The sequence below is a fragment of the Engystomops pustulosus genome, chromosome 5 (assembly GCF_040894005.1).
Source record: "Engystomops pustulosus chromosome 5, aEngPut4.maternal, whole genome shotgun sequence".
NCBI lineage: Eukaryota > Metazoa > Chordata > Amphibia > Anura > Leptodactylidae > Engystomops > Engystomops pustulosus.
Genome location: NC_092415.1, coordinates 80,541,712 through 80,557,633, shown reverse-complemented (window position 1 = coordinate 80,557,633; position 15,922 = coordinate 80,541,712). Strand labels below are relative to the sequence as shown.

General features: G+C 44.5%; 1 protein-coding gene across 1 annotated transcript in view; it reads left to right on the top strand.

Annotated features, from left to right (window-relative positions):
• The first annotated feature begins 4,305 nt into the window (after positions 1 to 4,305).
• The window catches only part of RNF144B (ring finger protein 144B), a 51,394-nt gene continuing 39,777 nt past the window's right edge, over positions 4,306 to 15,922 (top strand). The window contains exon 1 of the mRNA XM_072152462.1: positions 4,306 to 4,576. The gene's annotated coding sequence lies outside the window, so the exon portion shown is untranslated. The remainder of the gene's footprint in view (positions 4,577 to 15,922) is intronic.

Here is a 15,922-nt window from a genome sequence, read left to right as displayed (position 1 = left end):
CAAAAAAGACAAAGGAACTTGGTATATAAGTAAGGCTTCTTCGTTAGTCCCCCCACTGCTACTTTTAGCCTTTAATGGATTATTCTCTTTTATACTGGTCTCTGGCTGAGACCCATCGCTTGCTAACAGTTTTTACTGGAAAAAAAAGCATGATGCATATGGCTGAGGGGAGTGGCATGATGCACATGGCCGCAGGGGAGTGAAAAAGGAGTGAAAATGTCAATGGGATTGGTTTACATGTACAGTATTTTACATTGAAATGCATGTGGTCATATGCTCCCCGTATCAAAACAGTATGGTACAGGTAGCATACGTCCGATTATATACACGTTTGTGTGAATGTAGCCTAAGTACTATTGTCTGTACTATGTAATTTTTTGCAGATAATTTATGATGTCTCTTTTTAGGTCTAAGGTGTTTCACTTTCTGCCCACAGGGATCATATACATGGATATTATATAGGTTACCTCAGATCAGGTCCTGTTACACATGACCGTGTACAGCCCATGTATAAGTGCTGTATGGTGGCATGATAGCACAGGCTGCACACAGTGCAGTTGATGAGAGTCCCTGCATATATATAATATATGCAACGAAGTTTCCACTACCGGCTGAACAGTCGCGGCTGTTTGGCCGACATAGGGAACGTCTATATAAGATAAGATAATACTGATCCCCTGGGGGAAATTATTGTGTACAGAGTTTCCAGCATACTGTTACAAACACACGTATTACAAACATATGCTACAAAAACATTAACAGACATTTACCCAAAAAAATTCAGCGTTCCTTACTTGTGTGCTTACTTACATGTTACTAGTTACTTAATACATACAGATACAAGAATTGCAATACAAAACACTGTGACTTATGACTGGGAGTTCACAAGACACAGTTCACAAACACGGGTATGTTGGGTACATGCCGATGCCTGTGTCGATAAGACCACCTACACTTCGGCGTTTTGGGGTCTTCAGTTAAACTGGCACTCTTGGCTGCCTGGGAAAGAACTGGAGCTCTGTTGTGCTCAGTCTGGTGACCCGGAGCGTATCAGTTTGGCTTAGGAAAAGGGGGGGGGGGTATGGGTGAGTCAAGCCATGCCACATGGGCTGTGGTAGTGCGTGGCTCAACTCAGGGCTGCACCAGGGGTAGTGTAGTGTGGTTAGCCTGGTGCCAGTGGCGGGTAGTTAGGAAAGGTAGGTCCTGAGCTACCTGTTGCTGATTTTGGTTGCTGGGTTTTTACTGCTGGGTGGTTCAGATTGATCACTGCTGGTGTCCTCCTGAAGGGTCCCCGACGGACTGAAGGGTCTGTAGGACGGGGCAGGTAGCTAGGTCACTGGGCCTGGTGGAGGGACCTAGTGAAGTGGGCCTGGTGGGTCAAAAGGGTCCCTGATGAATTGAAGTGTCTGGAGGGTCCCGATGGATTGAATGGTCTGTAGGAGGGGGGAAGTTTGGTAGGTCACCGGGCCGGGTGGAGGGGCATAATGAAGTGGGCCTGGTGGCGAAAAAAGGCTAGCTGTGTCGCTGGGTCTGGTGATTTCAGGGCCTAAAGGAAGGAAGGGGCCTTGAACATCCTAGGGTCTGGTGGTGGGGCCTATTCAAACACAAGGCCTGGATGAAGGGGACTAGTGGGTAACGGGCCCTTGTGGAAGAGGCCTGAGGGGGGTTGCATGGCCTGGTAGGTACGCTGGCCTGTGGCTGTTACCTTTGCCTGCAATTGCGGCCCCTCGCGGTGAGCACCTCCTGTCAAACCAATATGAGAATATTTTAAACAGGAACAGGGGTCTTAAAATATTGAATTTGCATAGGCAATGTTAATACTCATATTGTGCTCCTACCCAGCAGCTCACCCACTAATTGTATCCCTCTCTTACTGTGCCCCCAAGCAGCTTCCCCTCTTAATGTGCCCCACAATAACATATATTCACCTTTCCCAGTTCCCACGCAGCAGCTCCTTTCTTCTCTTTTCTACTGTATGTGGAAGAGAAGTCGGCAGGCAGGGAACACATCACCACATCAACACCTGCCGGCTTTGATAAGTACAGCAGAAGCAGAACAGTAATAGTGAATTAAATATCTGTAGACCCCAGAGCATTGAACAAATAATACTAGGGATCCCCCAGTGAAAATACTGGAGACCCCATAGAAGACAATTATGAAAACCCCTAGTGCATAAAATTAATAATAATGAAGACCCCCTGAGCAGAAACAACAATAAATAAATTCTCTCCTTTCCTCGCTCTTCTTCTACTTGCACCACACTGCAGTTCTTCTCTCCTTCATATGCCACTATGTTCTGTGTCCTGCGTTGGTTGTATGTGGTGGCATCAGAACCCGGGGCAGAACTGCGCCAGGAGCAGGAGAGGATCTGGAAGCAGTACAGTTGACGAGTACTTACAACTTCTGGGTAACCTGCTCTGGGTCCTGTCCTCAATGCTTTCAACCAGTGTCAGGACACAGGAGAGTATCGAGGAGCAGTGAGAACTTCTCTGCTGCACTCACCACTACCCGGGCTCCTAAACCAATGAGCACTTCTACATCAGTTATGGAAGTACTCATTGGACTTTGTCAGCAGGGTGCAGACTGAAACTCATGGCTGCATGTGGCCTATCAGTGCGGCTTGTGCACCCCTGATCCCCATTTTAGTTGAAATGAATGTGTGCTGTACTTTATGTACATGCTCAGGAGTGAAGCTCCTCTCCTATAGATTAGAGAAATAAGGCACTGGGAAGGAATGCCTGCATTTATCTTGAGCACTGCTAGAGTGACCAGGTAAACAGGCTTACCGACTCCACAGCTCTGCTAATATTTGTTTCCCTTTCTCTCTTCTATACCTTCTGTGAGGAAGTGGCGGCATCAGAACCAGGGGTAGAATTGAGCCAGGAGCAGGAAAGGACCCGGGAGCAGTACAGCTTACAGGTATTTACAACTCCTGGGTCCTCTCATGCGGGTAGCCTGCTCTGGGTCCTGACCTCGACACATACAACCAGTGTCAGGGGTCAGGACACAGAGCGGAGCTGCAGGAGTGGACCTAGGAACTTCTCAGTTATGTTAAATCAGTTATGGAAGTACTTATTGGACCGGTACTCATGGCTGCATGTGGCCTGTTGGCATGGTTTGTGCACCCCTGATCCCCATTTTATTATGTGTGCTGCACTTTATGTACATGCTCAGTAGTGAAACTCCTCTGCTATAATTGGAGGAATAAGCCACTGAGAAAGAAGGCTCACATTTATTTCAAGCACTGCTAGAGTGATCAGAAAAGCAGGAGTCAGGGTGCGTTCACACGTTCCGCTAGCGCCGCGTTCATAATGCGACGCTAGCCCACAAGGGGCGGAGCTCGAGCCGATTACATATGCGTTTCCGGGAAAAGCATGCGATTGATAACCTGATCGCATGTGTTTCTCTGGAAACGCATATGCGATCGGCACTAGCCCCGCCTCCTGTGCACTAGCGTCACATTATGAACGTGACACTAGCAGAACACGTGAACACGCCCTCAGGGTTGTGGAATCAGTGTTGAAGCTCAGGAAATTTAGGAGCTGGAGTCGGAGGTTTGGCTCACACCCCACAGCCCTGCTATTACTTGTTCCTTTTTGGCCGCGGTCACACGTACCGCTAGACGTCCGTTCCTAACGTGAAACTAGCGCACAGGGGGAGGTCCTCGGCCCGAACGCACATGCGTTTCCAGAGAAACGCATGCGATCGGCTTAACATGTGCATGTGCGTGTGGGCCAAGGACCCCCCCCCCCTGGGCGCTAGCGTCGCGTTATGACGGACGCCTAGCGGTGCGTGTGACCGTGGCCTTTCTCTTTTCTATACCTTCACTGAGGGGCAAAGCAATAGAACACAAGACTGCCACATTTTTACGCCCAAAAGATGTGCTATATTTGGATTTGATTTTGAAATTAATTGAAAAATTAATATTGATGTTACATTTGATATGTAGGTTTTTTTAAAAAACAGTTTTCCCTCTTATTTTTAGTACATAAACATGTAGTTTTTAAATTTCTGTAGGCAACGATTTGTATCAATAAAGGGAAAAAAATAAATAAATCGTATTTCAAAATGTGAGCAATTTGTATGTGATTCTCTTTTTGTTTATATCCTCTTTATGAAAATTGCAAGCATATAGTGGTACAGTAGATTGCCATTTTAGAGCTCCCTGTAAAAGGTTGGCTTTTGCTACATCTCCTGTAAAGGAGTATTTGGATGTTTTCCAGCTAATGATGTAGAAGAATGAGCCCCTTCTGCTTCCCAGGGCTCATGTGTGCACATGTGATGTGGGCACTGGGCTGGAGGAGGGCTGAACAGTAGCTGAGCACAACAGAGACTTGATGTAATCACCTGCAGCTGCAATGAGGAGCCCCAGATGGGAAGTAGGAAGTGTAGTCTCCAGGCTTCCTGTATAATTACACGCAAGATACTGCACACAAGCCGTGACGTGCCCTCCACATAATGGCAACTTGCTTCTAATAGACGGAGGGCGGGATTACCTCAGCGCCACAGCTGAAGAGGTAGAGTGCAGGGCGGCTATGGCCATGTCTGTGTCGGGTGACGGCTATCCCTACCTGAGGTAAGTGCTGCAGATGTGCCTGGCTGACATGTCACCTCCCAGGCAGCAGTTACAGCGCTGTGTCACATAGCATGGCACCTACAGGCTGTGTAACAGATTACTATAATGGGGCATGTGTGGGACTTTCTGCCCATGATGTTTTATGGAATCTGTGCCTGAAGCTTCCCTAGGTAAAAGCTAATAATGCTGCCATAGCAGGGCAATGTTATTCTCCCTTCTACCTGCTGTGATGCTACTTCTACTACTTTATGTCAGACACAAGTGACATGGAATCTTATGTTTTGTTATTACAATTGATACTTAAAGGGGTTGTGTGATGTGTAGAGGACCTCTATCCTTTGTAGGAGATGGACCTGTACAGCAGCAGCTGCCCTACTCCTCATCTATACTGTGGGCAAAACCTTCTGCTTCTAAGTCCATCATCCAGAGGCAGGTGAGACCGCTATTCAGAACAGAGTTTAGGTGTATCTGGGATATCCTGAGGAGAGGTCATCAAAACAGCCATTTACATATAACCCCCTTTCACTCTTACGGGACTTAGCTGATACTGTACTTCCTATTGTCAGTATTTGATATCCCTTGTAATGTACGGGGAAACTGCAAAAAAATTTAAATTGGGACAAATTGATAAATAATCACTTTTTCAGCATTTTGTTGTGGGCTCTTTTTTACAGCTTTAATTATGCACTCCAAATGTTCTTTGGTTCAATGTGATCTTGGGTATACCAAATTTAGATTTTAGCAGATTAAAAAAAAATTTAATCTTCTATACAAAAAAAGTTTTTTTTTTTTTTTTTTTTCCTTTTTAAAAACCCGATGATTCAAACATTTGGACACTATTTTCCATTGTTGTGTTTACGCTACGGAATACATGTTTTTGTTTATTTTTACATGTTTTCTAGGGAAAGGGGTTAATTTGAAATTTTAATTTAAAAAATGATAGCGGTACACAGTGGCAGCGCTGTTAGGTTTTACCTTGGCAATTAGCAGGTTACTGGCTTCAGCGTGCACGGAAGCAGGACTTGGTCTCCTGCTGTCTGAGGAAGCTGGAGACCCTAGGAAGAAGCAGTTTATTACCGCTTCATCATTTGGGCCTTTTACACCTGTAACTGTGGCTCTTAAAGATGCCCCAGTTACCAGTTACAGGTTAAGAAACCTCTAAAAAAAACAAAAAGCTCCCTTAACTTTTTTTTTTTTTTTTTTAAACACCTTTGTGCAACAGGACATACTATTACGTCCTGGTGCTACGAAGGGAGTATGCATAAGCGTTACTACAGAGGTAGCAGCCATACGAGCTGTTGGACGAGGTCAGCCACTGATGCATGACCGCAGCAGCCATTGCTGCCCTCCCGGGCAGTGTGTTCAGCTTGTTCTCCGATTTGCTAGACACCTTTCTTGAGCTTGAGACAGATTTTGGTCCCACGCCAGATGGTCTCAGCGCCACAAATATATCAAACAGTGCCAAAATATTAAATATGTATCTCCTTTCTGAGAGTAACATTTATGTAAGTTTCCCCCAATATACCATTTAACCCCCGGAGTGGTGGCAGTTAAAATTGGGCCTATATGCATCTATGTAGATTTCACATTTCACACGTTTGCAGCTAGATCAGTCATGTACCATATTAACAATGTGTGTAGTGTATTTGCTTCATTTAACATTGGCTTCATTGAAAGAAAATGTGCTTTTCTTTCAAAAATAAGGACATTTTCTAAGTGACCCCAAAGTTTAGAGTGGTAGTGTATATAAATTTGGTATCCCTGTGATTGTACCGACCCAAAGAATAAAGAGAGAGTGTCATTTGGTTCGCAGAATGGAACCAAAAACGGAGCCCACAAGAAAACGCTGCAAATGTCTTTTTGTTTTTGGCAATTTCACCGCACTTGGAATTTTTTTTCCAGAACATTGCATGGAATATTAAATGGTGCCACTAAAAAGTACAACTTGTCTAGCAGATAAGTCCTCACACATCCCTGTAAATATAAAAATAAAAAAAGTTAGACTTTTGGAATGAGGGGAGTAAAAACTCCCTCTTTGTACTTAAAAGGAAATTATGGCCCTAGGGCAGTGATGGCGAACCTTTTGGAGACAGCGTGCCCAAACTACAACCAAATTTATTGTGAAGTGCCAGCATGGAATTTTAAGCAGTAACTTATTGCTACCTGTTCCTCCACATCTTTCAATTGTATCGGCCGTCAATACAGTTGAAAGAAGGGAAATTTCAGACTATCATTGTAGCTTCTCTCCAGGGTGTCTCTGTACAGGTTGAATGGTGGGTCCAGTAGGATGACCCTACATATAATGCAGTTCTGTCAAAACCTTCACAGTTCCCACAGTTCAAAACAGCCAATGAAGTGTCACTTTAAAATAGCGCTGAGGACAGAATCTGTTAAGTTGCCTGGGACTGCAGGAAGATACAGTGTTTAGTGATTTCTGTCCTAGGGTGATGGTCTGAGTGCCCGCAGAAAGGGCTCTGAGTGCCACCTCTGGCACCCATGTCATAGGTTCGCCACCACTGCCCTAGGAAGTACCCGGGAGGAAAGTCTCTATGGGAAGAGTCCAGAGGGAGGAGTCTGTGGACCGTCTAGACCACCGCAGGAAATGGAGAGAGTACTAGCCGCAACCCGGGACCGGAGTCTAAGTGGCACCCTCGTCTTCACCAGAGCCCGCCGCAAAGCGGGATGGTCTTGCTGCAGCGGGGTGCCACCAGGTCGTTCCAGGGGTGCGACTAAACCCGCGGTGGCAGCCAGGGATGACAGGTATGTAGGACACAGTCCGAGACTGGGATGACAGTAGGAGTGCGGCTTGGAAGGTTGCAGCAGCTGGACCCAGACGGGCAGGAACGGAGAGGTCGTATAAGAAACCCATATGCAGCTCCTGTATTGAGTCTTATGCATGAAGAAAAGATGTCCTTCATGGACAAATTGAAATCCTTTATTGAAGAAAAGGGGGTTTCGTCTGTCGCTTCGGCAAAGCAGAAAGATCCCCCTCCAAAAAGCCCAGATTGGTGGTCGTTTCTTCCTCTGAAGAAGACTGTGATTCAGAGGCCCATTCCTGTTCTTTTGCTGACACGGAGGAGCAGGATTCTCAAGATTTAGGTCAGAAGCTAGAATCCTGCCACCTCTTTCATGTTGATGAGCTAGATAATCTCCTGTATGCTATACGCGAGACCCTTAAAATTGAAGATCAGGTCCCCTCTGTCTTGGGAAGACGAGCTGTTCGGCCTCGGGGCCAAAAAGCAGCAGGTCTTTCCAGTTAATGATCCCTGGATGTCTAGTTTCCAACCAGGAAGTCTCTAAGGAACGGGATTCCTTTCTTAAAGTGGATGTCCAAGTAACTAAAGTAGTCAAGAAGATGGACCTTCCTTTTGAGGATTCGGCGCAGCTCAAGGATCCCATGGACAGGAAGTCTGATGCTCTTCTTAATAAAGCCTGGGAGACTACCATGCTCAGTCCAACTTGTCCGCCACTGCAGTATCAAGAACTTTTTTTTTCTGGTTAAAGTAACTATAATCGCACATCCAGGAGGGAAACTGTGCAGTGTTCCCTTCACCGGCAGTTTTGTCTTTGGTCCAGTGTTGAACGCCATCTTGGAGAAGGCTTTTCTGAGAACAGGGCGGTTACCAAGAAGGCTTCCTTTCGTTTCTACAAGAACCCCAAGGATTCCTTTTGTGGGAAAGGTAAACAGGGTCGCTGGAGCTACCCTAATGGAGGAAGAGAAAGGGGCTTTCTCTTTTCCAAACCCTCTGACAATACTGTGACTCCAGGGTGGGGGTGGGGGGGGTCGGTGACTACTAGGGTTTGTACCTCAGTGGTGGAATATTACATTAAACCCTTGGGTCCTGAACATTATCCAGGTTGGATACAGAATACAGTGTGCCCCCCCTCAAGATTTGTTCCTCCCTTTTGCCTCTTCCTCCACTCACTGTCTCATCCCTCATCCATTCAGGCGTGGCGATTCCAGTTCCTTACGAACAAGAAAGGTTGGGTTTCTGTTCCTTGTCAAGAAGCCCAACTGATCAAACCGGCTGATCATAAACCTGAAGCTTGTAAATAACTTCATCATCTACAGGAAGTTTCGTATGGAGTCGGTAGGATCCACTACTCAACTTATTCACACCAATTTCTGTATGTGCACCGTAGATCTTAGGGATGCTTACTATAATGTCCCAATTCACCCCTCATCTCAAAGATTCCTCAGATTGTCAGTCCTCTCTCCAGAGGGTTCTATTTTTTTTTTTTTTTTTGTGCTCTTCCCTTTGTAAAAACTCTCAGAGCTGAGCAAATCCCAAAGGTTATGGTGCAGGTTGTGGCCTTCTTGAGGCTACAGTAAGTCTCATCATTCTATATTTGGACAATCTTCTTATAGTGGGGAAAGACCATGCATCTAATGGTTGCAAGAGAACTTGCCCTAAAGAAACACTCAGATAAGGGGTGGTTAGTCAACACACAGAAGTCGTATTTAACACCTTCCACCCTCAGGAAAAAGCAAGCAACATAAGATGTCCGATCCTTCCTCAGGAAGGCTTACATATCTGTTCGATGGGCAATGAAAATCCTGGACCGCCTTACTGCCTGCCTTCAATTGGTAGTTTGGATCCAAAGCCATTCTCGTGCCCTGCAGAGTTGGATCCTCCGGTCATGGAACAGAAGGTCTTTGAGCCTGGAAAAAAAGTCGCCATCCCGTCCTCTATAAAAAAGGGACGTCCAATGGTGGCTAAAGATGTAGAACCTGGAGAAAGGGGTTCCTTGCCTCTGCCTCCCGTGTGTCAGTCATGACTGACTCATGCAGTGTAGGTTGGCGAGCAGTCTTCCTTTCTCACTTCAGCCAGAAAGCCGTCAAACCACCGGGAGTTAAGGACAGTCTGGGAATCTCTGAGGACAAATGCCCTTCACCTATCAAGTCTCCATGTCCACATCTTATCGTACAACACCACAGCCGTATCCTATCTGAGAAGTCAGGGAGGAACGAGATCTTCAGTCCTTTACTCCTTAGTCCTCACTGTATTCTCCTGGGCAGAAGAGAACATCCTCTCCCTATCACTTACCCATCTGAAGGAGTCCTAAACAGGGAAGCATACGGGAAGTCTCACCCAACAAATGGTGCATCACCAGGAGGTCTATCTTCAGCTGACCAGCCTCTGGGGCAGACCTCGTCTTGATTTATTTGCCATGAGAGAACTCAAAATGCCTTCTCAACTACTCTTTGGAAGCAAACGAGTAGAGAGAATACCTGGATGCCTTCAGTCACCCATGGAACAAACCTCTCTTACACCTTTCCCCCTATTCCCTGGATTGTGAGAGTTCCCAAAAAGATCTTCATGGATCAGGCAAGGATTATCTTTATCTGCCAAACTGGCTTTAGAAAAGCTGGTATCCCCTGCTAACATCTTTGTCCCTACAATAGCCAATAATACTGCCCCTGCGGAAGGACCTCCTGTACCAGGGACCCATTCTCCATCCAGACCCCGGGAAGCTTCAGCTGGCAGCTTGGATCTTGAGATCTCAGGGTCTCTCCCGGGCCGTGGTATCTACTCTTAATGCAAGTAAAAGGGTTACCCTTGCCTTATACCACAAGATATGGAAAAGGTTTGACTTTTTGCAGAAGGGCCTGGAACTGGGGTTAGCTACCAGCACCCTGACGGTCCAGGTTTCGGCTCTCAACACTTTATTTATTTATTTTTTTTCCCCTCTTCCGGATCACGGGTGGGTCAAGAGATTTATTTTAGCCGCTTCCAGGATGAGACCCCAGATCCTTAAGCGGGTTCCAATCTGGGATCTCACCTTGGTCCTAGATGCCCTTTCCAAAAAACCACTTAAACTCTTAAAAACCACCCTACCAGCCAGGAGGTTGGTAGAACTTCAGGTTATCTCCATTAGAGAGCTGTATATTCGTATTCTTTCTGACCGAATCATCCTTTCTTTAGATCCAGGCTTCACCCCCAAAGTGGAATAGAGACCAGGTCACTCTTCTGTCCTTTTGCAAGAACCCCTCTTCAAGCAGGGAATCCTCATGGCAGTGTCTTGATGTAAGGTGCCCTGTCTTAGCTTATTTACAGGCCACAGACTCCTGGCACATTGACCATAATCTGTTTGTTCAGTTCCAGGGGTAGAATAGGGGGAAGGAAGCTTCTGAGACGTCAGTAGCAAGATGTCTGAGAACAGCAGAATCACCTGCTATATGGAGCAAGGGAAAGCAGTTCCTCACTCTACTCGGGCCATGAGCTGCCTCCCTAGGGCAGATCTGTAAGGCGGCCACTTGGGAAGGAAGGTGCTTCAGGCTTTAGTCCCACCCTAACGCTATAATCATTTGGGAGATCCCCAAGTGGGCCGTCATGGGAGGACGTCTTGGAATTGGTACTCACGGTAATTCGGTTTCCATCTAGTCCTCCCCAGTATTCTTTTATTGTAATATGTACGTGATTCTAAACATACAAAATAAATTTGTTGCATCTTCCACCGGTGTAGTTATTTGGTAGTTACCATTTCAGTCATGTTTCTAGAAATTTTGTACTCTTCATCAGCTAAAAACACTCCTCAGAAACGCTTAGGGGGGGAGTATTTTTACTCCACTAGAAAACAAAAAATTAGAGCAATCTCTGAGGATGAGTGTGTTGTGGTGGGAAAATTCTCATTCTATAAAAGAATTGGCTTCTGTGAAGTTGACCATTAAAGAGAACCTTTCGCCACATCTATCAGAAATACAGCTAGTAAAACGTTTTCATAAAGCCCCATTAACTGGCACCCTTCCGTAGCTGAAAATTGTTTCCATCAGATCCCCATAAAATAAACCTTATAACCTTGTCTTGCATATAGCCAGATCTAGAGCAAATCAAGGGTGTGTGTCATCCTTAGGCTAAATCCAGCAGCTCCTCCCCATGCCTTCTCAGCATTCAGCAAGTAATGTCATGTGACCAGGGTGACATCTAAGGTCCTTTAGCCTTCTAAAATTAGCAAACTGTCATCTGATGACATAAAAGCACAGCAGAATGGGGAGGACTAGAAGTCCTTGGAGTGTGCGGTGAATTCAGGTCATCAGATATATGCATGGGGTACAGTTTTGATAATGTTAGGAGGCTAAAGGACCTTGGATGATGCCACATGGCATTACTTGCTGAATGATGACAAGGCAGGGGCTCCCCTGCCACACCCCCTCGACTCAATACACTGCGGTATTGAACTATCCATGCATTCGTTTTACATGGATTAAAGGCATGAAACTTAAATACAATGAGTATTAAAAAGAAACATGGTTGCAAAGTGTAGTGTGTGTATCTTCTTTCTGCAGTATTGCACCATGATTGGCAGATGTTACATGTTTTACATTTGAGATTGTTTAGAATCTGCAACGGAAATGTAGATTTTAACACAACACATCTGATCTTTGGACCCTGCAGATAAGTGGCCAGCAGTGTCTGCCGATAAGTTGTATTCTTCTCCCCATGTTTGTGGACGTTGGAAACTATGCTCATCTAATAGTCTTCTTAAATGTATGGGAATCTTTAGTGTCTATTGTGGGTTCTTTTTACAGATAATGTGAATAAATTGGTAAAGTAGAAAATTGCACGTTTTATGTAACATTGAATACCTTAGTCCGCTGCAAGTCTCTGAAATTACGGTGTTTCTACAAGTACTGGTTTTGGCAACATTAATATGTATACATATCTAGGGTGTTTTATTAAACAAATATTTTCATAAATTTGGTTTACTGGTATGTTTGTTAAAATCAAGTCGAATGAATAATATACTACTTTTTCTTACTATATTTTCATGTATTTTGTGCTATCATTTTCTGTGCTTTGTAAAACTTAAATGAATCTATTTTATGATTTACATGAATAGGATGGGTAGGGTAGACCATTTTCATCCTTCCTCTGGCAGTACTTCAAGCTATTCTCAAGATGTTTGCTATTGTCACATGCATCATAGTGACTGTGGTATTTTCTTTTAACTTCACTGTACAAAGAAAAGAACTTGCACCACAGAACATGCATATGTTATCTACAGTGAAACTTTCTCTAAACACATTTATCCCCTTTACACTAAATTGGAGATAAATCGCACAAGAAAGTCCCTTTGAGCTGCCCCATACAGCCTTGGATATCTGGATTTGTCTTAGGCTACTTGCACACGATGTATGCCCGTCGTACCGTAGTACGGCGGGGATACATCGGTACTGTGGAGAGGAGCGCAGCTCACCCCCTCCCCTCTACATAGGCATATACGGCGCCATATCACATAGAAAGATGGGACATGTCCTATCTTTCTACGGAGCGGTACGGTGCTGCACTGTATCGCTCCCGTATGGTGCCGTGAGCCCATAGAAGTGTGTGTCCCCCTTACGTGTGTGAATGTAGCCTTATACTGTACGCTGTATAGGAAGTATTTTAAAAATCAAGTAGGTGCTGTAAAAATTGGACCTTTTACTCTGTTGATTCTCTAGAATTAGATACCCAGTGGCCAACTATCTCTGTTCTCAAGGGTTGGGGCCCACAACTTTTAGACATTTATGGCATTTCCTGTAGCTATTCTATAACCTTCCAAGATCAGAATACCCTTTTAGGTGCCACAGTAAAGCGCTGTAGACCTATATGGAAAAAATGGATCTATAGAATTCTATGGGACTTTATGTAAAATTTTCTTCGACATTGGTGTGCATTCACACGCGGTATGCCAGCCATGTGCTGGAGAGGAGGAGGAATGTGGCTGCACACCAGGGAAAAGAGAGCACGTTCTTTTCCTGGTGTGCGCCGCGGAATGCTGCCACACATGTGGCACCGTACCGTTACTGTGCCGCTATTGCCATCTATGGGGATGTATATGTGGCCACAGATTTGCAGCCGCATGTATGTCCCCGGAGACGGCGGTGTGAATGAACCCTTAGTCTGCCTCTTTCCCTGCTCAGGTAGTGTCCTGCAGGTTTAGCTTCATGCACACAAAGGTGTGCAATTGTCTGTGGCCTGAAAGACATTGGCAGGTGAGTGCCTCTAACCTTGCCGATGTCCTTTTGAAGATGAATGCCCCTGTATCATGAATGTGCACAATATAGGTAAATGGGGGTTCATGAGAAATTTGTTCTGCTAGCTCTCAAATGAAAATTAGTTATATGCATGAGTTCTTTGAGGTCAGCCTTCCTCAAGAGTGAATATCATTTAATAATGTCTGTCATCCTATTGTTCACATTAAAAATAAAATAAGCTACCAGGGGATCACAAAATGAAATACAAGACCTGGGGTTTGGTGTTCCAACTGACTCTTGTTTCATGGCCTCTAATACAACAAAATTAAATTGAGGTACATGGGACGCAACTCTGGTGTTCCAGGCTCCTTGGCAATACAGCATTGAAGCCAGCTTGGACAATGAAGGATTCTCAAAATGGAACCAAAATGTATTTTTACGTCATTGGTTCTGACAGAGGTACCTTTTAATGGATCAAATTCTTACAGCTGATGTAATTTTAGTTAATAATTTTGGAAGGGGATTGTGGAGATGGCTCAGGGTCATAAACCTTTATTTCACCGTTTAAAAGGGCAAAAAAATCCTGAACTTACTGTATATACTCGAGTACAAGCAGACCCAAGTAAAAAAAGTGTACTCTCCTCCTGAATCCCCTCCCCCCAGGAGGTCCTCTTCTGTCCAACAATGCTCCAGCACACTCTCTTCGTGCGGTGCTGCCTCTTCAGGTGTGATGTCAGCAGCTCGTTCTTGTGTGTGTACGCTGCCTTCGGCACACACTGATGTCAGCAAGCCGCTTATGTAACCGCTCGTATGACGGCACCGCATGGAGGGAGGGAGCCGGAGCATCGTTGGATAGAAGAGGACTTCCCGGGGGAATAAGAAGATTAGTACACTTCTTACACCAGATTGCACATTGTGCAGTGGATAGGAGTTCCTGCATTATATAAAAATAAGTAATAATACTTAACCCCTTACCGACATGTGACGTAATACTACGTCATATGCCGGGTGCGGGTTCATGGAGTGGGCTCACGTGCTGAGCCCTCTCCATAGCCAGTAAGACTTTGCTGAACACTGCATAGTGTTTTCCCGCCGATCGCCACTGGTGGCGCATGGGTCAGATCAGCACATTATAATGAATGAGGAGGAAAATCCCCATACTGTAGTATGGCAGTATATGGTAGGATCAGACAACCTAGGGTTAAAGTACCGTAGGGAGTCTGAAAAATAGTAAAAAGAGAAATAAAAAAATTCTATAAAAAGTGATCAAAAACGTTGTACAGTCCTAAAAATGATAACATTGAAAACGCCATCAAGTCACAAACTACAACTCCCAAAAAAGTTATTAGCGCCAGAAGATGGCAAAATCCCCCAAAAATTTTTTTGTACAGGTTTAAATTCTTGTAAATGTATGAAAACATTCTAAAACCTATACAAATTTGTTGTCCCCGTAATTGTATCAACCCAAAGAATAAAGTAATCATTTGGGGCGTATAGCGAAATCTATAAAATCCAAACCCACGAGAATATGGCGCAAATGTTTTTTTATTTTTTTCACCAATTTTGCTGCATTTGGAATTTTTTTTTTTTTTCCTGGTTCCCAGTACATGACATGGAATAAGCCATAACGCCACTCTGTTCATGGAAAAATAAAGTTTAGATTTTCGAAGGTGGGGAGTGAAAAATGAAAATGTGTCGGCTAGTGCAACATATTTCTTATCGGAGCATCAACTTCCTCCTAAAGTTGAGAGTAATTTTATTTTTAGTTTTCCCTATGCACTATATGCCAATTATTAGAGCATAGTGAAAAAGATAAAATATTGAAGCTTGCCTAAGAACAAGGCAGGAAATTAAATGATAAAGGTAAAGCATCCTCTGGCCCAGAAATGTCAGGCAATGTTAATGCGGAGCAGTGCTCTCTGAACAAGAAATCTTGAAATTTCACATGCAACACAGATTCCGAATTACTGAACATGCATGTGAGGTATGATGGCCCAGTGAAAAGCTAGAATACCAATGAACTGATCTGTATTCAACATTTTCACTATAACCATTGAGGAACAGATTTGGTAAGACCAGTGCACATTCGCTTGCTCTTAAAATTTCTTTCAATATATGTAGTATTACAATCTAATTGTCAAGACAGAGGTATATGTGCAATCCCTGAGCTAACCCACAACGTCTGTGCTTGCTTAATTGCCCATAATAGTAAGCACTTAGAACAGAAGGCAAGTGAACAGAGCAAGACAGGATAACTGAGTCAAAACAAAGATGGTGGGAAAATACAGAATCGTGAGTGAAAGAGCAATGAAAAAAAGTAGCAAATGTCAGAATAGAGAAGATATAACCACAAGATCAAGAGACTAATATAACTAGTAACCGGGTAG